The sequence below is a fragment of the Anopheles stephensi genome, chromosome 2, assembly GCF_013141755.1.
Source record: "Anopheles stephensi strain Indian chromosome 2, UCI_ANSTEP_V1.0, whole genome shotgun sequence".
In the NCBI taxonomy this organism is placed as follows: Eukaryota; Metazoa; Arthropoda; class Insecta; order Diptera; family Culicidae; genus Anopheles; species Anopheles stephensi.
The window spans coordinates 8,471,056-8,493,429 of NC_050202.1; the positions used below are offsets into that span (position 1 = coordinate 8,471,056).

Sequence of the window (22,374 nt, forward strand, 5' to 3'; positions counted from 1 at the left end):
ATTTGCTGCAATCATGTCCCAGCAAACAGCTGATTTATTCATGATCCGGTGGAGGCGCCTGGTGGCTGGTACCGGTTGAAGCCTCAATCGTGTTGTTCTTGGTGCTTTCACGATGGGAAAGTCAAATGAAATATAATAAAAAGTTTGAATGCCATAATAATTTTGTAAATATCTCCAAGAAAAAAGGTAAAATAATTAGAATGGTTTATTAGGAAACGATTAAAATCAACCCCAAGAAAGCTTTCGCTCCAAACGAAAGAGTTTTCATTATATTAATACAATCTATCTATTCTACTACATTTTATTTTACAAAATAAACTTACTATTCTTTCCTTCAATGCTCGCCAAACTATCACACTATCAAACAAAATCTACAAATGTGAAACAAATTGCTCGCTTTCGTAGATGTGACGATAAAACGATTTTTTCGATCGCCACTACTGCCACTACTTTTCGCTTCAATTTTCCGACCCAACACCGTCTGTTTCATCGAGCAGAAAGATACAGCCTGACGAACCTTGCCCGTAGAGAAATAATCGGAAAAGAAATGCTCCAACACAGAACAACAGATAACGAACAGAGCGATAGGGATACGGTTTTCCCATACAGTTACAACCCCTTAATGGTGGAAAAATCTGTTCCATCTGATGGGTGATCAATGAAAGCATTTTCTGCCGCTTTTCGTTTCTGAAACGAATCTCGATCGCCCGCCTTCCTTCCAGTGCCAGCAAATGGACCGTGGAAACTCTGAAAAGCCTCTGGACAACAATGGACAACGTGAGCGAACGGAACCCGTTCCTATCCTCATCATTTGTCATCCATTGTCTATTTGAGGCCCATCGGGGGGAATGGGAATCGTTGAAACGGATGCTCCAAACAGCTTGGCATCACAATCGATTTGTCCGGAGTTTTCCGTGTATTCTTGATTGAGATCGGAGGTGGAAATGAGGTTGCGAAATTCAGATGGCGTGGGCTTTACTTGCTTCTTGCTTAACTCGGCTCCCTGTTTACAAACAGCACGCCCGGATTGGAATCGTGCCGGCTAAGATCGCTCAAGACAAGGTTCGGAACAAAGCCGAACCTTCGACGGCTCGGCCTTCACCACTACGCGTACACCATTAGATCTGATATCGAATCGATACGCTTCACTTCATTTTTTCCTGCTAAAGCTGAAGTACTCTTTTTGGCTTTCCGTTTCGCGTCGGTTCTTCAATCTGCAAGAAGCTTTCCCCTCCGGTCGCTACCCAACTATTGAACTAAGAACGTCCTAAAGGAAAAGTCAATTTTTCATTCCTTTCATCTTTTTAAGCGCAAAACAAACGAGAAGCGGCAAACCAAACCAAACCAAGGAAAAAAAAGAACATACAGCAATCGATTGAAAGTAATGCAAAAGAAAGGAACGAAGAAAAACATCGTTGGAACGTCTCGAGCACGGCAGCCCGAAATACAAACGAAACGTTTACAATTCGTAAACTGTCCTGATTAGTTCTGTTTGAAGTTGTTTGCACAATTCCCTCAGCTCGATGACTTTCCGTTGCCGGTGCCCGCTTCCCAACGTCCCTGAAGCCTTCCCTGCTTCAAGCCGATATGCCACTTGTAACCAATGTTTGATTTGCAATAGTTTGTGCTATCGCCTTTCACTCCTTCCGAGCCCTACGTCTTGATCGATCGATTCTCTCAATCGTAGCGATACTTTTACCCGGAGTTTGTCGATATATTTCATTTCCTTTATCGCACCCGTACAAAAACTTTCCTTAATACTGCGCCTTAGTTTGGCAGGGAAACCCTGGAAGAGAGCTTTAAGTTATCCCCGTTGGAATGTTTTCGCTTCTCGCTTAGGCTCCCACACAAACTCACACACACGCGCGCGTCTCGAAACGTGCGAAGAATTTCACATCCCTTCGAATTCCGGAAGAGACGAGGCCGGCGAAATCCCTACCAATTGGTTCCTGCTTCTCGTCCTTAAATCTTCAGCAGAAAGGAAGCTTGTTTTGGGATCACTTTTGAGTTGCCGACCGTACTGGTGACCGAAGGACCTGCAATGGTATGCAGAGTGGATTGGTTGGGTCGGTTCGGATTTTCTGTTGACTCTTGGACAGAACCAGCTTACTTTCGTAGAAGTTGAAGTGCGTTTCGGGGGTGAAATTTTCCGGGAGCTGTTATACTGGCCCACAACTCTTCATACGTTCGACTGCCGGAATGGCGCACACGTTCCAGTAGTATATTTCACCTACGCAAGGGTTCCCTTTCTTCAAGAGGCAACTTCATTTTCCCTTTTTAGGTCTCTCTCCCAGAAAGTGGGCGATCGGAGAACAAGTTTTTGATAAATTGTCAATAAGCTGATAGCTGCTGCTGCTACTGCTGCCAAAAGCCCTTATTTATTATTAAGAATTCGATGGTGGAACGAAATTATCAATCGCCAAAACATGTCCCCCAACTCGTGAGCCAATTATTCTGGGGACAGTTCGTCCCAAACTTTAGTCCTAATTTTACGGGGGTGCCGTGACTTGTGGCTCTTATTTCATTCCCATTACATTAGGTAAGACAATTTTATCCTCATACACAATAAACCCAAGCCAAGGTAAAGTCTACCGGCCACTGAGTGACTATAAACGTTAACGGTCAAACTGGACCGACTGTCCAGACAAAAAAAAAAAAAGGGTGAAACTAGAAACTACTCATTCTCTCTCGCATAAAACCCATCCACATCATCATCACCAGCACCAGCAGCAGCATCATCATCATCATCTTCGACAGTAGTGTCCGCTTACCCAACACCATTAGCAGCATCACTAGACCCTTCGAGACACACACACTTTCGGCAGGGCCTAAGTAATTACACTTCCATCCTGCGTGTTCCTCGAGGTTCGAGTGCCGGACGTGTCGAGTCTAATGAATTCTTACCACCGTGACTTTTCCCCGGCTCGAATCAAACTTTCTCTTCTTAACGTTTTTTTCCTGCTTTTACTCTCTCACGCAATCTTCATCCCTTGGCACTCTTCGGTTCACAAGGACAGAATACAACGACGGACGTACTATCCTTGAAATTTTAGGCGTCAGCACAAAAAAAAAACCCCACTTCACACAACAAACTTTCCATGAAGAGTTTTCCCCGTTTCTTTTTTTTGTGTGCTAATTCTTTTTCGCGGTCGCTTCACAGATCTTCGTCAGCTTTTGTTTCGTCTTTCGGGGTCGTGCCGCTTGGCAACGGAATATTAATTAAATGATACTGTAAAACCCGGAACCGAACCCGGCACGATACGATCGCGAAGAAGCGAAACTCGAGGAACCGCTTCGGGTCGCCCCACTTTTTTCGGTTGGAGTTGGTAAAAATGGGACATAAACTTTCATGGGATAGCGTGAGCAACACGCAAAAAAACAAAGCCCGGAATCCTCGAAAGGACAAAAAGTAAACATCACAAGCGTAAAGGTGAGTTGATCTAGAGATGAAATCGGGTCGACTGTTTTGTCCTCTGTTTTTTTTTTCGCTATTCGTTCTTCAAGATGGGAACTCTCGAGATATTCTTTCGGTGGAAAAAAGACTTTCCGTTTGTTGTTAGCAATTTTTTGTTTCTGCTGCCCAGAAGTCAGAGTACCCCGACCAAAAAAATGGAAGATTGCTTGCTTGCCTGCTTTCTGCTCTGCTCTGTTTAGCGGTGAAAGCATCTGGCCCTTTTTTGTTTTGTCCACCGGCCATGATGATCAACCATTGTTAACGCAAACTTCGTCAGCGTTAGCAGCCGGACGAAGCGTGAAATTTAAATGAGGAACGAACCCACCCTTGTCGCCTTTCCTGGGGAGAGTTTTTAAAACCCTGTGTAAGAAAAATCACCTCAAACCGTCCTAGCCGTTCAGTGACAAGCTGCAACAAGCTTGAGAGTTTTTCCTCTACTCGTTTCCACAGGACATCCGGGATATCGCGAGAGGTGTGACCTCAAAATGAACTAAGCTGTGGATTAAAATTTAGCCTATGCGAAAGAGCGCAGGTCGCGGATGTTCATCATCAACCGAAGCGAACAGGACGGGAAAAACAAAACTCCACCCTGCGCTTCAATAACAAACGCCAACGTCTTTGGTTGATGATTATGATGTTTTCTCTTGCTCGCTCGCCGCGCCTGAAGGATATGCTTCACCGGACACACTGATGGTGCAACTTGTTGAGCTGCGAGGTGTTCCGAGAACCGGATGAAAAGGTCATAGCGTACAGTTTCGCTTCCCAAAGCACATCTTACCTTCAATCGACCATAGAGACCAGCAAAAAGGTCGCGCAGCCCGCTACTCGAACTTCGCCCATTAACCGAATGATAAGTGATCGTTTTGAGCCGGCAGCTCCTTCCATTAGCGGAACAGCTAGGAAGATTATTTTCATTTTCACTTTGTGTAATAAATGTGCGAGTGTGTTTTTGGGGCAAAAATTAATGTCGACGTTACTGGTGGCTTGCTCAGCCCGCCTACCGCAATTGGAAAGATGCGCACGTGACGGCTGAAAACGGTTTTCCACTCCGTTGTGAGCTAAACCAATTCAAGTGGACATTCCGATAGAAAATGGATTTACCATCATCTGTTTCTATTTTACATTTCCCACTTTCCCTAATCCGGCCACGATCATATCCGTTGGGAGTTATTTTCTAGTCCGTTTGGCTTTCTGTGCTGAACCGTTTCGAACTTTTTTTCTCACTCAAAACAGGAAATTGGCCACTGCGGGTTGAATGGAAAAAAATATGTTCGTCTATTTTGCATACGAGTTTATAAAAAAAAACAACAGCAAACATAAACCACCAACGGGCGGCCGCTTGGTGCTCTTTGGCGGATTCCAATCGTGACGTGGCGTGAGGCTAAAGTTAATTCCGGCTCAATAAAACCCACCGATCAATATCGTATGCGAAAGCTACTTCCCCACCAAATCCTGGACACAGTCTGCTCGGTGACATTGTTCTCCTCCCATCGGTTCCTCTGCCTTTTGTTTCGCTGCCTTCCTTTGCTAAATTCCTGCTCTTTGCTCTAATAAATTTTAACTTCCCATTTACTTTTTTCCCAGTTCACCCGAATTGGGTTCGCATACGCTTATGGGTTTCCACGATCAATGGGGGGGGGGGGGGATTTGGGGATTTGGAAAAAAATGTATTTTTCTAGCCAACAGGGCCAACACAGCCCACAAACCAATCAGCCGAAAACTGGCCCGCAACCGCAGCGGAAAATATGCTTGAAACAAAAGGGATACAAAAAAAACCCATCGGCGATCGTATTCAAATCGAAAACATTGTTCCAATTGACCTACGCACAACCTGGATGGGGAGTGGAGACGAAAACAGGACTTGGGAAAGCTTCATGCGTAGAATAAATTGGCTGCTCGGGGAAAAAAGGGTTTTTGATAGTTACAATATTTTGATCAATTTTTTCTCTTTGATAATCTTTTTCAACCCAAAATTTATCACAGCTTGTTCTGTTTAGTCGTATTCGTTTTTAGTTAACCCCTAGCAAATTTATTCACAATAATCAATAACCTATCAGCATTATTTGTGCAATAAATTTTCCTACTTCCATCGGCTTGTTTATTTCAAATAGGCGTTGGAGTAAAGGCAATTGCATTGACATTCTTCTTGTTTCATAGCCCTCGAGAGGGGTTTCGGCCTGCCATTTCTGGCTTTCTGTGACTTAATTTTACCCGTAGTAAGGTAGTCAGCCCTACGCACGGGGAAACGGTCTAGATGTTATTTGAACCCCGGTCCTTCCGTGTGAAGGCCGGCGCCATTATTACCACGGCCACCGGACGCCACCTATTTTATTCTCATTAGCTGATAAAAAACCCTTGAACGGGTTTAGCTTTTGAATTGACATAAGCACTTCACACCAGATTGGCGAGATGGATGGTAAATCTCAAGTAAAAAATGAGCAGCAAAAGAGAAAAATTACCCGGGAGAAGGTCATTCAATGTGCGTTCCTTCACAAAAGTTCTTATTGACACACAAACAATAATTTTGATATTTATTTAAAGGTAATGAAAAACTTTTATGACTTTTAAGATAAGAAATAACTTCCTTATAAATTGCTGGACCGAGCTTTAAATTGACTTTTGCTTGCAAATAATTTTCAGATTCAAATATATTCATAGTTTTTAAAAAACTTTGATCTCATGATTTAAATACAAAAATTGATGACATAAAATAAATGTGTAAATAGATAGTAATGTATTATATGAAGTGTATCGATTGTTTCACGCCTTAACAAAAAACATACACATAGCATGACAACTATAGCACGACCCTGATTGCTAAACATCACAAGCAGCAAATAATGCGTTTCATCATAACTGACAGCTTAAAACCAAACTGACAGCTTTTTGATTTTTTAAAAGTATCCGTTTATCGCATTAACATTTAAAAACACCCGATAAGTCAATACACCAAGCGCAGGGATCACATTTCCCGCTCGATTGATGTCTGATACCGATAATGATGACGATGATGATGATGATGCTTCGAGCCTGCACACGATAATACGCGTTGTGCGAAAACAACGTGCCATAATCCGGCCCATAATCCTGTTTGCTGCAATGCTCCGGTTGACACCTTTCCAATTTACAGCCTTCCATCTACAGGCAGTAGTGCACGGGAGGACAATTTTTATGTTCCCGGAAATGATAGACACCACCGCGGCGCTCTATTTCTCTTTGCCAGCAGAAATAACACCAGCAAGACACACAGCGGATCTTTTGCCACCGCGTAACTTATGCTCGGGTTTGCCTGGTGTTTGCAATCGGATCCTCATAACACACCCATAACACAGCCAATTTATCCTGCTGAGCTTTGAAGAAGTGTGTGTGTGTGTGTGTGTGTGTGTGTGTGTGTGTGTGTGTTTGTTGTTGCCTCGATTCACTTGAAAGCATCGAGCAGTGCAGGGAACGGTTCGAGCAATGGGAATGGATAATGGAAAAACAACATCACCTTGACCTTTCTCCATCGGGGCTCGGGCTGTGTTTTTACTGCAATTCCATGTTGATTGCTGGTGTGATGGAGAGTTTTATGAAGATTAAATATTTGCCTTGATTTCATAATTTTTCACCACGGCGCTCCGCTCTGGCGCTTGAAGTGCAGCCCTCGGCACCATCGGTAGCAATGTTTGGATTATTCAATCATCCACATCCAACTAACCAGGGCTGGTCCTGCATATCTAATCTGCAGAGGAGGGCTAACTGGGCAGATGTGATGCCCCAGCGTGTAGGTGTATTTGTGTTGTTCATACAAAAACTGTAGTGAAGTGTGCTACATCCGACGGTTTTAGGACACGTTATTCGCCACCCAGTAATATATTCTCTTACCAAGAAAAGAATATTGTTTGCAATAAGGGTAAATGGGCGATGACTTTTGCCGTGCCTCATCCATCGTATAGGGAAGAAGCCTTTCTCCACAACGAAATGGCATACAAATGTTTGTGTGCCAGCCGACTGATAATCCATTTCGCACAGCTCATGCATCATATTTTATCAAATCAAACCCGTAATGCTTTACATGATGGATGATGGCGCTCGCAGAACTTTGCTATTATTTTCAGTGACAGATGTAGCGGCACGTACACACACAAACGCATCGGCAGTGACAGGTGTGTTGAGATTGTATGTAAAGCTTCTAGGAATTTGATTTCTTTAACACCGCTCAACGCAATGAACACCATTTCAGCTTCATCTTCTCGGAATTTATTTTACAATCAATTGCTTAATATGATTGTTTAATGAAAGTACTAACGAGAGAGAGAATGTCTCCGATAGCTCAAGCTTTATTCAGTCTTCCAATGCATGAATTGCGCTCAAAAATTGAATTCTTTTCCAAGAATGGAAAATATTTCCTTTAAGCAATGGCTAATGACGGGGTAAAACCGTGGCCGCACAACTTGCCACCATTTTGCTATTTACTATTATCCCACGCTCAGCTAAATTTGTTGCTGGTAGCATAGTAATAAGCTCCCGGTAGCCAGCGTACAGCAGCGCGTTTTAATTTCACCCAAAATAAGCAGCCGAAGCAAAATCCTCCAGTTTCGCAGAATTTAGCCTCAACAACTAGCTTGTAATCTTGCGACGCCGTACACGAAGTGCTTTTATATTAGATAAATTAATTAAGACTAAACGGTCCAGGAGTTTGGTGGAAAGTTTGCACGGGTAGCTATTTCGCCGAAAACCGAACCCCTCGGTGCGTTACACTGGTACACAGCTCCCCAAAGACTGGGAGCCAGGAGAGAGCGTTCGGCGTTTAGTCTTCCGGAAGGCGCTAATCCGGCAGTGTTAGATTGTTGTCGAGCAGCTCGTTAAATTGATATCGCACAAATGCTTTTGGGGAAAACTTTTACTCCCCCCGCCGGGGTGATAGTTTTCCGGGTCATATGTAGCGATCGTACGGTGAAGAACGGGTGACGAGCTTCATTCCGTAGCCAGTGCACGTCGCAAAGTTTGTCCTGGACAGGCCTGTGTAACTGCGCACGGAGGGCGACATCGACGACAACAACTTTGCTGTGCATTCAATAACTGGTTGCAACATGATCTCCGGTGGGGTTCTGCCCACGCAAGCATTAGGACGATAAACCTGTACCGAGCTAAGGGCATACTTAGGCTCACAGTTACCAGTGCCGGTACGCCCCACATAAGAAGATCTAATTAAAAAGATTACCCAAAAGGTAATGCCCACAAGTAAGTGAACGACAGCACCACAGCCAAGCATTACGTGGAGGTTTCACGCCGTAATCGACATCACCAAAAGTTGGGGTCCCATTCTATGGGGGAGAAAGCTATAAAACCCCCCAGACCCTGCTGCGTGCATAATGTGTGGACGTTTTCGGGTGACGACAAAGACGACCACACCACAGCTGGCATAGTAATTGTTGATCCCTGAAGCAAATTGAGATACGCAATTGCATCGCCGGCGTAGCTTGATGGTGGGGCGTCTCTATCAAATTACGGTACGATCATTATCTCGTCGGAAGGTTTGTGGACACTCCTCCCAGACAATTACCTGGGGCCGGGGGTCGCTCGTCCTAGTTCGCTCGAGCACTCGTGGCTCTCGAGGCTTGCAGGTTGCGGATAAGATTGTATAAACTCGAGCTCGTTGCACTTTGCTTGCCGATCCCAAGCGTAAAGTGAACCATTTCGACGTCGGTCGAGCGCCGAAAACGCGTCGGAGAACTTTAAGAACTGCTGAGCTGAGATGATAAGCGCAAAGCGTCCCCGGGAAAGTCGACTAGTTAATGAAAATTATTACCCAACAATTATTCCACCATTTTGCGAACAAAGTGCCTCGACGAAGTTGTAGTTAGAATTTTCATTGGATAATGTGCTTCTAATCAAATGGTGAAACTTATTCCATCCCATCAGTAAACAAAGCTTCAATTAGGTTTGCCCAGTTCGTGCGAAGAGTTTTGCTGAATTAAACCCCCTTAAAACACGCCGAGGTCACGATGACGGTGCAGAAGAAATCGATTAAAAGTTTGCAAATCGAGCTCGAGTTACGGCATTCTTGCTGACGTATTCCAACTACAACACTGTACAAGCTGCTCCCGGATTGCTGGAGAGTGAAACGAACCCGTTTAATTACTCTAAAGCAAACAAACTGGCCATCTGGCTATGGTTAGGCGAAATGGACGCCACTTCTATCCATGGAAAAAAAATATATTACGTGAGGTGCAAGGTGCGAAGTTCAGCCAAAGACTCCCGGGTCTTTGTGATTTTCGCTTCAAAAGACGACAAACTTTTCCACCACGATGCCATGATTCCCTCGCTCTCTTTCTACGGCATCGAATAGTCGATTGAGCGGGCTAGAGTCCGTGTCCGAATGGGTCAGATCTGCAGCTTTTCCAAATGGAAGCAAAAAAAACCTGTGTTCCTCACGTACTTTGCTGCGTTGGTTACGTGCAGAATGGTAAGCTTTCACTTGCGCTGAACAACCAACGCACAAACACACACACACACACATATTCTCCACCTATAGCCACCAAGGTCCATACCGGTGGGATTTGTTAAGTATGGTTTTCCATTAGTTCAGCAAACCCGACGTGGTTCCTTTGGAGACGGACAATCTTTTGAGGAAGAAGTTGAGACGGTCCTCCTCAATCACTTCTGCAAGATAAACACACTCACACAAACACACACACATAGCTGCCCACCTTTCGGGAGGGAGGTTGGAGTTCTGGGGAGGCACTTTCGCCACAAGCCTTTGAAGCCGCATCCAACGCAGTAGAGCCTTCAAAGGGAAACAAACCCCATTTAGACTTGGCGATGGTCTCCACACTTACACACACACACACACACACACGCTGCACGGGAGCAACACCGTCACCCAAGACGTGTGTTTGTGCACCTATATTGTACGTTGTTTGTCTTGGCTCCCCCCCCCCCCTCCCTTTCCGTACCACCCCTCAATTGCCACAGTCCCCTAGCGCAAGTTCCTGGCAATAGCCTTTCCTGGTGTTAATGTACCCCGGGCCTGGATTAAAGACGTGTTTAATGGACGCTGGCTAAATCAGAGCTTAACCCGGGCACTGTTTTGGAGTGGAGTTGCCGTTGCTTTGGATATAACCCGGGGTACTAGCATTACAGCTGCTCCTGGAAGGACTCTGGTGGTGCTGGCCGTGAGTTGGCCGTTGTGGGACGTGTTTAAAGGCTGAGTGTGCGATCTCCACAACAGCCACAGCCACAGTACGTACGTGTGGTGTGGTTATTGCCAAATAAACAACCATTTGAGCCATTTCCTTGGAACAACAGCTCTTAACTTACATCTTCCTGGTACGCGGGGAGGGGGTTTATTGCCTGCGGGACCGCTTTTTGTTCGGCGAGCAATGAGCTGATTGAGCACAAGGCAACCCACTAAGCCGAGAGTTGCGCCGCGTTTTTGTTTGGTTAGCAGCAAAGTAGCAGCAACACTCCAAATGGGCTTGGAAGTTCAACGAGTTTGGCATGTGCCACCAAAATTACCTTCTTTCTTATGTTGGACTTTAAAATTTCTTGTGCTTGGAAGCCGGCTTTAAAGCAATAGCACCTATAAGGCTTCCGGACCGGAGACGGAACAATATCCACAATGTCGTTCACGGTAGAAACTCCTCCAACACGCTTTGACTTGTATTGTTCGGATCAAGACTACCGTGAAGAGTTCTTCTGGTTGGTTATAAAGAACTCGGCCGCCTATTTTCACACCACTGTTCCCAACTGGGAACATCAAAACCATCAGAGCTAATCTTTAGACGATGCCTCACCGTGCTCACAACACAACGGGAAATTCTACAGCTCAATCTGTTTGTTTAGACAACAACAACAAAACAACCAGCAACCCCGTTACCGCATTGCACCATAAATAGCGACACCACACCGAAAGTCATCCAAACTGGACCGTACCCGTTAAACATCCCTCCCCAATGGAGGCAAATGAAAAATTCGCACGTTTAGATTCGCCTTTTTTGAACGGTTTGAGCGAGTGCGAGTGAAATATGACACTCTCTAGCCGGGGTTCTGGTTCGTGAAAATGTATGTTTTTTTTTTGGATATTATTTAACCGTAGTTTTCATGGCGCTTGGGACCTTTTGCGGTGGACCTGCTAGGAACACGCTCGATGGCGAGTGAGTGAGTTATGAACGAAATTTTAATTATCAGCTAGCACGAACGAGGTCAGAAAGAAAACTAATGGAAGGAAGCATTACCACGATAGGAATGTATTTTACCTGCTCATGGCCGTAATGAATTTTGGCAGCCAGCGAATGTGCCTGCGGCTAGTTTGTGTTTGTGTTGGTTGAATTTCTTCGGAACCAGAGGGCTGCTTGGATGATGATGATGACGATGCCAAGCTTTACACGTCACGCTGTGAGTTGTCACTGATTTAACGAGATTTTTGAGCAATCGCTCCATGACAGCCCCCTCCCCCCGGAACAATACAATACAAAAGCTATTGATCTCGTTTCGCTGTAATTACACCCACGAAAACGCACCCACACTCTCATCGTTCCTTTGGTATCCGTTTTCATTCACTTCACATTTTCCACACCTGTGACTTTTGCCCACGACATCGCATCACAACCGGGGGGGGGGGTGCTAGGAAATTTCCCAAACCATGTAACCACAAGCTTTGGCCCAACCGACCGACCCGAGTCGATAAGTTTTCGGTCTTGTAAACACATGAATCTGACCAACCAAAAAAAAAAAACAGGGGAAAAAAGCCTATCTACCTTTCACACAACCACACCAAACACACGCCCCAAGAAAGCACACACAAAACACGCGGGCTCCAATGGAGCAGAACCACTTCGCTTTTGTCACTGACGTTCTACAGCGCCGACAGGCTGCCTTGTTGGCTTCGAACAAATGCGTCCTCAACCTGGTTATGGTAAGCAGTTGTTTTCCCCGGAACGAAACACTCGCCAGCACGCACGCGAACCGTCCGCACGCAACGGCACACTTTATATAACTGACTTTATGAGATATTTCGTTTGACAAATATTTTGATTTCTTGCCACCGAAGTTTTCCCGGGTGCCCGATTTTTCCGAGCCTTGCCTACCCCGGTCGGTACCGAATCAGATGCACCGCACTCAGTGAGGACCGTGCTGGTTGGATTCGGACCGAGCCGAACCTCGAACCGAAGGAAAGCACGGGTGAGTTCTTCATTCTGATAGTGGTGGACACTCAGGACGAAGACTGAGATTGAGTTCCTCGGTGATAAACACTTAAAAGAGAGAGAGAGTAATCACTGAAGAAAGAGAGCAATCACAAGTATCAGATATATCACCTCAGAGCTTTTCCCCTTTTTCACTGGAAGTGGTGCTCATTTGTTGCATGCCGTGAGGAAAAATGGCGCATGCTTCGGGAGGGAAAATGCCGGTTAGGGATATTTTGTGCAAGGGGAAAATTTGTACAAGGTGGTTCTGCGAAATTGAGAACATTTAAATATTTTTCGATTTATGTTAAAAAGGAAAATAACTCTGAGAAGAAGAAAGTCAAAGGAAAGTTAACAACATGAAAAACAGAATAAGTGATTAATAACAAAATGCTTTGTAATTCATATAATGTAAATAAGTCTTTTAAAAAGAAATTAAATACAAAAACTGAAGGAAACAAGGAAAAAAAGTAGAACAAGAAGATGTAGAAGTAGAAAGAAGCAAAAACTATAAAGCTGTGCCAATACGAAGACAAGCCGTAGTACTAAAAAAAATATTTACAATAAAGAAGAATCGAAACAAAATTGAATAAAATTACAAATTAAATTATTAAAATAAAACAAATAAGAAAAATATAATAATAATCAAAAACCACTAAAAAATTATTGAAAAGAGTAAAGAAAAGAGTAACAAAATGTAGAAAATAACATAAAACTAAAAAACGCTAAAATAGCTAAAACACAAATATGATAAGTCCACACTGCACTATCCATCTAGCATGCTAAGATTCCTCTTTGCCTTTAAACCTCGTTCCAATGTGTTGCGTGTTTTCCTCCTTGCTTTGATGAGCCCCATATTATGCTGCAAATCCCTCTATTTGCATAGAAAAAAATATCCATATTGACAAATCCATTTCACGCCACATTCTGACAATGAGTTAGCTTTTTCATTAGCTTCTTTTTTTCCACAACCTTTTTTTTCTTCTGCCTTCACCCGTTGAACTTCGCCCACTGCTAAGACATTTTCCGCATGCCACCTTTTTTTTTAGATTTTTCTACATTTTCTCCAACCGCTTATGTTGTTCTGCCATCTTCGACCCATCTTAAATCCGTTCCGTAGCGTAGTAGTACATCCTTTGCCAACTTCAACTTCACTGCACTTCTGTACGGACCACACCGACCGAACGGGCTGAATGGATGGCCAAGATCCGTGATTATTATCAGCACCACTTGGCCGTGAAATCATGACACGTTGAACTCGATCCCCCTCTACACCTTTCCCTCTCTTTGCTCTTCTTCATCCATCCACGTTCCTGTCTTTCGTCATTCTATCACCGAACCGTACCGTGCGCCGTCCGGCTAGAAGGCAGCACAAATCACCTCTCCGAACGGTCGAACCAAAAGACGACGACCGGCGGCGACCGGTTAATGCAAATGAAACCGGCGCACCCTTTTTGGCCTATCCATCGTTCACGTCCCGACACGTAAAGGATTCCCGGTTTCGCCCAGCTCGCAAAGCTTTCGGAACAAAGAAAAATCAAGCCACCGTAATAAAGTGCCAAAAAGGGTTCTTCAGCGGGCACGAAAAAGTGGGCCCTTTACAATCCACTTCACAGCACATTCCAATCGCTCTCTCTCTCTCTTCTTGACTTTGTGTACGCTCTTGTCTCCCGTGTTGTAGTATGGATACAATCTCGAGGAAGTGTATAAAACTCGTAGAAGAAGAACAGAAAACCACAAACTATTCGCTAGTCCTTATCCGTATTCCGCTCACAGCTAGCCCTTTTAATGGATGGGGTGTGGAAATGACTGTGATGGGTGGTAAGATTTTACGCACACATTTTCCTTTCAGTATCGCTTCAAAGCCGAGTTGTAAGTGTGGCTGTGGTCATGCGGAAATGATACACCATGTAGAGGGATTTTTTATTTTGTCCAAAGGGATCATTCTTCTCAATTGAGATGGGTTTTATTTCCTATCATACGATCGTTGGTCATTATGGAGTGAATTGAATCGTAAATGAAGATAAACTGGCAATTAACCTATAAATTTATTGATAACATATTTACTAAAAAATATAAAATCCTTCACTAAAAAGAGGAATAAAAAAAGTTTTGTAAATAAATTGTAAAAAAAAGTGTATAAATATATAAAATACTCAACAAAACAGTGGAAAACAGACCAAAGCATACAGACCAGATAAATTAAACTTATAAAATCATAACCAATACTAAGAAACACGAAGCAATATAATTAAAAGTATCATATTAATAAAGAAAAAAAAATACAAAAATATGTAAAATGTTAAGCTCAAACAGAAACGTGATATGAAAAATTAAACGATGAAAATGAGGGTTCATGCCGAGAGTGCTCAAACTTTTCTATCGCATTGTTTATATTCACGTACAGCCATTAACACTATGAATACGATCCGCACATTCATATTTAGTAGGCATAATAGGAACAGTTCTCTAGTGTTATTATTCCAATTCCTTAAAAATTGATAACCCCCATAATCCTTCCATTAACACAATCTCACCAATCGCAAGCTGGCTGCCGTCCAAGCCTCACAGCAGAAGCGAATCACTTCATTTCACCCAATCGGAAACAATAATCATACACCCAGATGATGATTGCTGATGGGCCCATTTCAATTCCGGTCCAGTTTGTCTTTTTTTTTCTTGTTGTGGGCTTTGCTACACTCTCCAATGTAATTTCACCGCACCAACTTCATCAACAGGAACCGAACTCATCATGGCTTCCTCATATTTCTAACCCACTTACACACACACACACACAAACTCACTCCCTTTCCACGTTCCTTTCATCCACACGTGACCATAGCGAGTGAACCTGTTGCCCACAAACATGTTCGCGCGCGGCAGATACGGGCCAGTTTTAGAGGTCTCTCGCCCAGTTCGCGAGAAAATGGGCTGTGGTCAGCAGTCGAATCATGTCGGCCCATTAGGTCTTCAATTACGACGCCCAGTTCATTTGCCCAGCACCGGGCCTGACTTCGGTTCGTACTTCTCGTCCAAGCTGCTGGCCACTAACCAGCGTTGGAAATGACTTAACCTCCTCGAATTGCTTGGCAACTGGCCATTCCCTGGCACCGACCAATGCCCAACGGTGGGTGATGTGATGATAGGCTACGGGCTGCGGTTGATTGCCATTTGTAATCGTAACCGTGCCATTTCAGCACGGGTAGATTTCAGTTTCCGTTGCAATTTAATTCAATTGCAGTTTTCTTACCAATCTGCCCACACACACAGACACTGGTGCCCGGGAGGTGAGCTTGGGATGAAAATGGGTTGCACCATTCGGGAGCGAAGGTAGCAGTTTTGCTTTTTGTACGGTACGGTTCTGGGTTCAGAACTGCTGGTTTCATGAGCGTCCGCACCGAACGATCAAACCCTTTTGCTGGCGAAGTAATGGAATGTAATCGAGACGCTTCTGCTTCCGTCATGTGATATGGGAGAGATTGAAGAAGAACTGGATTCTGCTATAAAAAAGCTTATAACGTGATATTTTGCCAATCTTTTAATTTCCCTTCTGATTTTTTACTGTTAGGAAGAGATTGATATATTTTATTGTAAACGATTTTATAAAACATTTTTAAACTATGTAATTTCTGAGTATTCTGTAGGTAGCTTTAGAGCCACTACTAACAGCTTATTATAGCACCACACGATGAATAATTCATTCCCAATCATCGCAACCTCTTTCATGTGCAACTCGCGACCATTTAACCATTCAAACAACATTCGACCAGCATCAACGGAAGATGGTTCTCCAAAAAAAGCCCACCAAGAAAAGAAGTGCCCAAACTAAGGACATAGTTGCTTTTCCGGTCACATCAAAGAAAATTCTACATTCTCCCAGAAGGACATCCCCGAGACCTGCGAACCGAGCCAAGACCGGACCTTTCTTCTTCGTACATCACCATCATCTGCCCGCAAGCATTTCGATTTGAATGGCGATTTTCTGGCGAATGTGTCCTTGCGAAAATGGCGGTGAGAGATGAGATGCGAGAGGATTCTCAAGTCACATTGACGTACTACTCTTTAGCCAGAAAATTAACTTTCCTGATCGCCGTTCAGTGTCGTGGGACCGTTGTTTGCTTCTGCCCGGGACAGGCTTGTTAAATGAAGATGGAATATGTGAAAAGGGATATACTATATATGTGAAGATGTGGGAGTTACTGGGAATGGAATTCAATGGAAAAATATTTCTTTCCTGGTGGTGGCTATTTTATGGAAGCTTTGAATTGAAAAAACCATGGTTTATGAATAATTTTAATGAATTACCCTGAATAAAAATGTATTGATGACATTGCATTTTATTTCACTACAATTGCGTCACTTCCATTTCAATATTTTCTTGAACAACGCCCTCTTCTGGAATCGTTAGTAACTTTCAGTGATCAAATGATGGTAACAGTTTAAATGTTCTTTAACTGAATTTTTCATATTTAATTATTTCTTATCGACTTATTACAATTTACTGCAATAGGCTCTATATTTTTTGACGATTTCAATAGTTTTTAAGCAGTTTAAATAGTATAAAATCGCCATCTACCGGAAACTCCTGGAACTGGTAAAACAGCTCACCTGTGCTGTCCTAATTTAAATTGTTTTTTTTTTTTAATTCTGTATCAAGCTCTTACTTCCATAAAAATTAAATTCGTTATTTTTATTGCTTTTGATATTCCAAAATTATTCAAAATGTCCATCAAATTGAGCGGCGGTACATTCATCCTCTCCCAAAAACACATTTGTTACGTATTCCATCTTTTAGTCCTTTGCAGTTTTTTGCTATCACTCGCGGCATCTTTACATGTTACAAAACTATACCGTGACCACTGTTCGTCGTATTTTTTCCCTCGTAAGCTGAACAATTTGTGGTTGAACAATAGTAGCAGCAGCATCAGCATCACCATCGGCAGTAGTAGTAGTAGTAGTAGTAGTAGTAACTTTTGCTACAATTTTCAAACCATCGTGCCCATGCCCCGAAAACAGCTGCCACTCACCGAAACTGAAAGGACCACAATGGTCAAAAACTCATGCCCCGATACTCAAATCAACCGCAAACTAACGGAGAACGCGAACCGAAGCCATCCGAGCAGCGAAAAGCAGCGCGCCAACGCCAGCATTGCTCTCGACTGCGCTCGACTGCTAGCACGTAACCATCATTAGCATAAAATGGTTGCATTTCGCCATTCGCATTGGAACGCGAACCGCGAACAACCATCACGCTGTAGGAGGGAAAAAATAAAAACAGACCAAACCTTCCACTTTTCCGGCCCCAAAACTAAATAACCGCTTCCCAAAAAAGCGGACAGTTTCGTTGGAATGTGGTCGGTTGGCTTTTTTTGTGTATGTATGTGTGTGCTTGTTCTGTTGTTTCGCCCGGCAAGTGGGAAAAGTTTGGGCTTTTTTTGTTCGACTGCCGTTGTATCTCACTTGCAACCCCTACTTTCCTGCAACCCTTTTTTTCGACACTCTTATCGCCAAACGAAACAATGTACACGTCCGTCCGATAACGAAGCTAAGCGTTCCGCCGGTCCGTTAGTTCGGAAGGGAAAATCCCGCCCGAAAATATGCCGTTTTATAGCTCCATCTTGCCTTGCAGGCATTCCACCCGCTAGGGCCAGATACTTACATCCTGGGAAGTGGAGAAAACAGTGAGTACAAGTAAACGAACGCCTTTCCGCTTGTTCGCGCTGTCCCAAAAAGGGCCGGAACTGGATTCGTGTGAGGTGCGAGACTATCGGAAGATAAGTTTGGTGGGCTTTTCCGTGGGAAGGCTCGTGGGAAATGGACTGGGCGATAAGATATGGCAATGGAAATTTGTGTCCGTTGTGCTTGTTCACTTCCCGGTCGCAAATACATTGGCCAACCTTAAAATAATAAGCGCAAGAAAGCCTCTCCAACCAAACCAACTAGCTTGAAGGTTTCTGTCAGTAAGCATTGCCCTTCACCTTCACCACACTGGGCAAAAATTCTTCGACCGCCACAAATCTTCCTTCCCAAAGTCAGTCCGAAACATTGTTTTGTTTCTGGCGCTCCACCTTCCACCAAATGCACCACTTGGCCACTTGGCTTGGCTCTCCGTCCCGGTCCGGGACAGAAGACGTGGCGTCTTACGGTGAAGAATTCTCGAAATCTTTTTGAAGAAGTCATAGAATCTGCTGCTCGTGCCGTGTTGATGGAACGAACCATTGAATTGTTGGCTTGTTGAAAGTTTTCGTTACTATTTCATCTTCTCTTTTTCACAAACGGAGGGGGGGCGGTGGTTTTCCTTTGGGGTATGATTTCTTACCATCGTTCTTTCGTAACCGGTGCTGCTAGTGCTACTCCGTATCGGAGAGTAAAACTTTTACCACACTTTTAGTTATTATGCTTTCCGCCGGAAGTATGGTACGCTTGCTGTTGCATTTGCACTTGTACGTCCACTCATTTCCAGCTCGAGTGGGCAAAGCTCGAAGGCAGCAGGGTAAGACGTCACCATTCTTTGTAATAGTTCAACTTGAGGGGAGATGTTCGGTGAAAGTTCGGTGGGAAAACAAATAGACAGTTGGAAGAAGACTCATCGAAACTGTACGCCACGATGATTATTGTTATCATGGTAAGCAAACAGTTGCACTGGTCAAAGTACATTGCGCTGCAAGAAATGCAATTTGGCTGTAAAAATGGTGAAAGGGGAGCGTTTAAAATAATGAATAGATTGAAAAGGTTTTAACTTGAACCCTGAAGCTGAAGTTGAGTTAATAAGAATTTCTGTTGTAATAACTTAAGTCTGACGAAAAGTCCTCTCTTTTTCTTCCTTAGCCTAAAGACCTCTTAGGTCATGCCTTCCATTTATGATTTACTAGACTTATTGTTACCGCATAGTTAGATAGTCAGTCCTCACTATGGCGGAACGGATGATGACTGACCAGATGAGACGTGAACCTCGGTCCAGCCGTGTGAAGACCGGGTGTCCTTTTTCCCATTAGAAAACGAAGATAAAGTTTCTTATTTCCATAAGAAAACTTACCTAACGATCAAAATTTTAATATTAATTTGTTAGTTCAATCTTCGTAATAATAAACTCTCTCTCTCTTTTTCTCTCTATCTCTCTCTTTTTCTCTCTAAGTCTCTCTTCTTAAACTAACGACCTCTTAAGATCATGCCTGCTATCTCTGGCTTACTAGACTTTATGATACCACGTAGTTGGATAGTCAGTCCTCACAACGGGGAAACGGTCCGGATGGGATTTGAGCCTAGATTCTGCCGTACAAAGACCGGCGCCGCTGTCATCTCTGCCACCACCGCGTGGAAATAATTTCATAATATGCATTTAATCCTACACCAATAAAGCTACACATGGTGATACTGCAGCAGATTCACTACCTCTTTCGTCCAAGTCTTCACGATTCCAAATAGGACTTACCATGCTGGTGATAACAATCATCCAATGAAAAGATATCGTGTTCTACTTTAGAATCCTACCGGAGTTCCTTGCTAGACAAATATCCTTCCTGGTCATAAATTCTGAGAGTGATAAGGAACAATTTATGTTACCATTTTGATTAGAATCTTAATGTTTGGCTAAATTTACAGCACCATTTTGAAATCTGACGAGAAGAAATTAGAATCAGGATTGAGAATATTCCTGATTCCGAAAACAACTACGCGGGACCAATACGTCCAGAAGGCCAGCTATGACCAGTAAGACCTTAGAGGTCGATAAAGCCAACAAAAAGAAAACTGGAACTCTATTCTTATCTGGAGTCCTTATAAAAGTCCTCTGTAATATTTATTTGTTAGGTCTAAACTCAAATAAATTTATTTATTTACCAATTTATTCCAATTTAAAGATACTAGATTCCATCCTAAACCCTCGCTAATGAATCCCTGTTGCACTTGTTCAAGTAAGGAGAGGGAAATTCAATCTCCGACCTCGCTCAACACAGCAGAACAGTGATCAGTATTCAACCCTATTTAAGAACATAAGCTGCAATTTAAGATGGGACAACTGTTTGTCGCTTTCCAATCGCTTCATTCCACCGTCCTTCCAGCTGTCGTGATACATCGACATGATTGCACGACAAACGTTACACATTTTCCTTGTCTCTGTCGCTACCTGCAGCAATTGATGCAATGACGCCATATCGTCGTATCAATCAATGTGTAAGCTATCAACAAGGAGAAGACAAGAGAGAGAGAGAGAGAGTGAGCGAGTGAGCTAGCTTATTAAGATTTCATTTTCACATGCCATCCTAGCTACTTGCATACGTTTAGTGCGGCGGGTTCTTGCCAAGTTCGTGTGTGGTTGGGTACGCTTTGTAGCGTGTTAAGATTAAACTGTCACCGGCACCCTTACACAGCATCCTTCTAGCTAGGATATCCTTTGGATTTCCTTCCAGGTTCCCGGCTGACCCGTACGATTTCAATATGCGTTCGATGATGGCTCACAATTACCGAACCGAAGATGATAAACGTCTGCCTCAGCGTGTTTCGCAGCTGACCGTATGTCCATCTCCAATAATGGACCGCCTCCATCAACAATGGTTTTATCGTACGTCAACAGCACTGCTGTGTGCCTGTGTGTGTGTGTGTGTGTGTGCTATTTCGGACCCTTTCTTGTCAAACATCATCGGCATCGATCTGGAGTGAAACCGGTTCACCTGTCACACCACCAGGGCAGGATTTAATGTTTTAGACAATCATCAGGACACACACGCACACACACTGCTCTTACATCAATATTCATTGTGCAATGTTCTGCGAATGAGCATCTCAGCTAGCAGCAGGTTCGGTGCCACACCACCACAGACCGCCGAGACTTACCCGGGTTGGGATGACATGAATATTCGAATATTCGTACGATATGCCATCGGTTAACCGAAGCGTGAGAATCTGCACCAATCCTAACCCCATCCGGTCCATCGCTGCCGGGGGGGATAATATCGGCAAGCTTGGGGACTTAATTCTGATTGCACAGATTACGCCGCACGCTATTCAGGCGAGGCGAAAGCCCGTGCAGGGCAACCAGCACAATTGCTTGTTATCCACATAATGACGGACAAAGTTCCCAGTTCGCACGGGTAGGGAAACATCGCCCAAGACGGTATCGACCCAGGTGGACATTGTAAATCAATAATGCTACCAACACCGTGGCACAGGCGGCCAGGTGACCCGGCCAATGTTCGGCCACGCATCGAATCGCAGACATTCCGCTAAAACCCGGAAATCAATTAGTAATTTACTGTTTTCGCTGAATTAAATGACCAGCATCGAAGCATCAAGTGCTGCTACTCTGTTTATCCTTCCCTTCCTTCCCCCAACGATGCCTGCTGTCCACCGTCTGTGCCGTGTGATTAGACAATTAAATTTGTCTTCATTAGTCGTGCGTCAGTGCAAAGACGCCCGAAACCGCCCAGTAATCAGTCGCTAAAGATCGGTGCGAAAATCGTGTGTTCACAGCGTGCGCCCAGCCCGGAATTTCCGGAAGCGATCGTGGCTTATTCCGGCGGTGGTACGTTTCATAATTAGGTGACAAATTTGACAGCTTGCTGCAATTTGATTAGTAAACATAATTTCAAGCGGTGACCATTGCGAATCACTGCCCGCCAGCTCGGTTGCGATAAATTATTCGAATTTGTTGTGACATTCGGGCACCGACCGGACGCTATTTATTTAATAAGCATCATAATCGGATTGATGGGACAAGGGGGAGGGGAGGGAATTGAGGAAATGAGCGTGTGAAAT

At 43.9% G+C, this 22,374-nt stretch overlaps 1 protein-coding gene across 2 annotated transcripts in view; it reads right to left on the reverse strand.

The window, feature by feature from the left end:
* Positions 1 to 12,499, reverse strand: part of LOC118503757 (cysteine-rich motor neuron 1 protein) — a 157,930-nt gene extending 145,431 nt beyond the window's left edge. The window contains exon 1 of one of the 2 annotated variants that reach the window (XM_036037414.1): positions 12,196 to 12,499. The gene's annotated coding sequence lies outside the window, so the exon portion shown is untranslated. The remainder of the gene's footprint in view (positions 1 to 12,195) is intronic. The other variant, XM_036037415.1, reaches the window with a different exon arrangement.
* Positions 12,500 to 22,374: the final 9,875 nt, after the last annotated feature.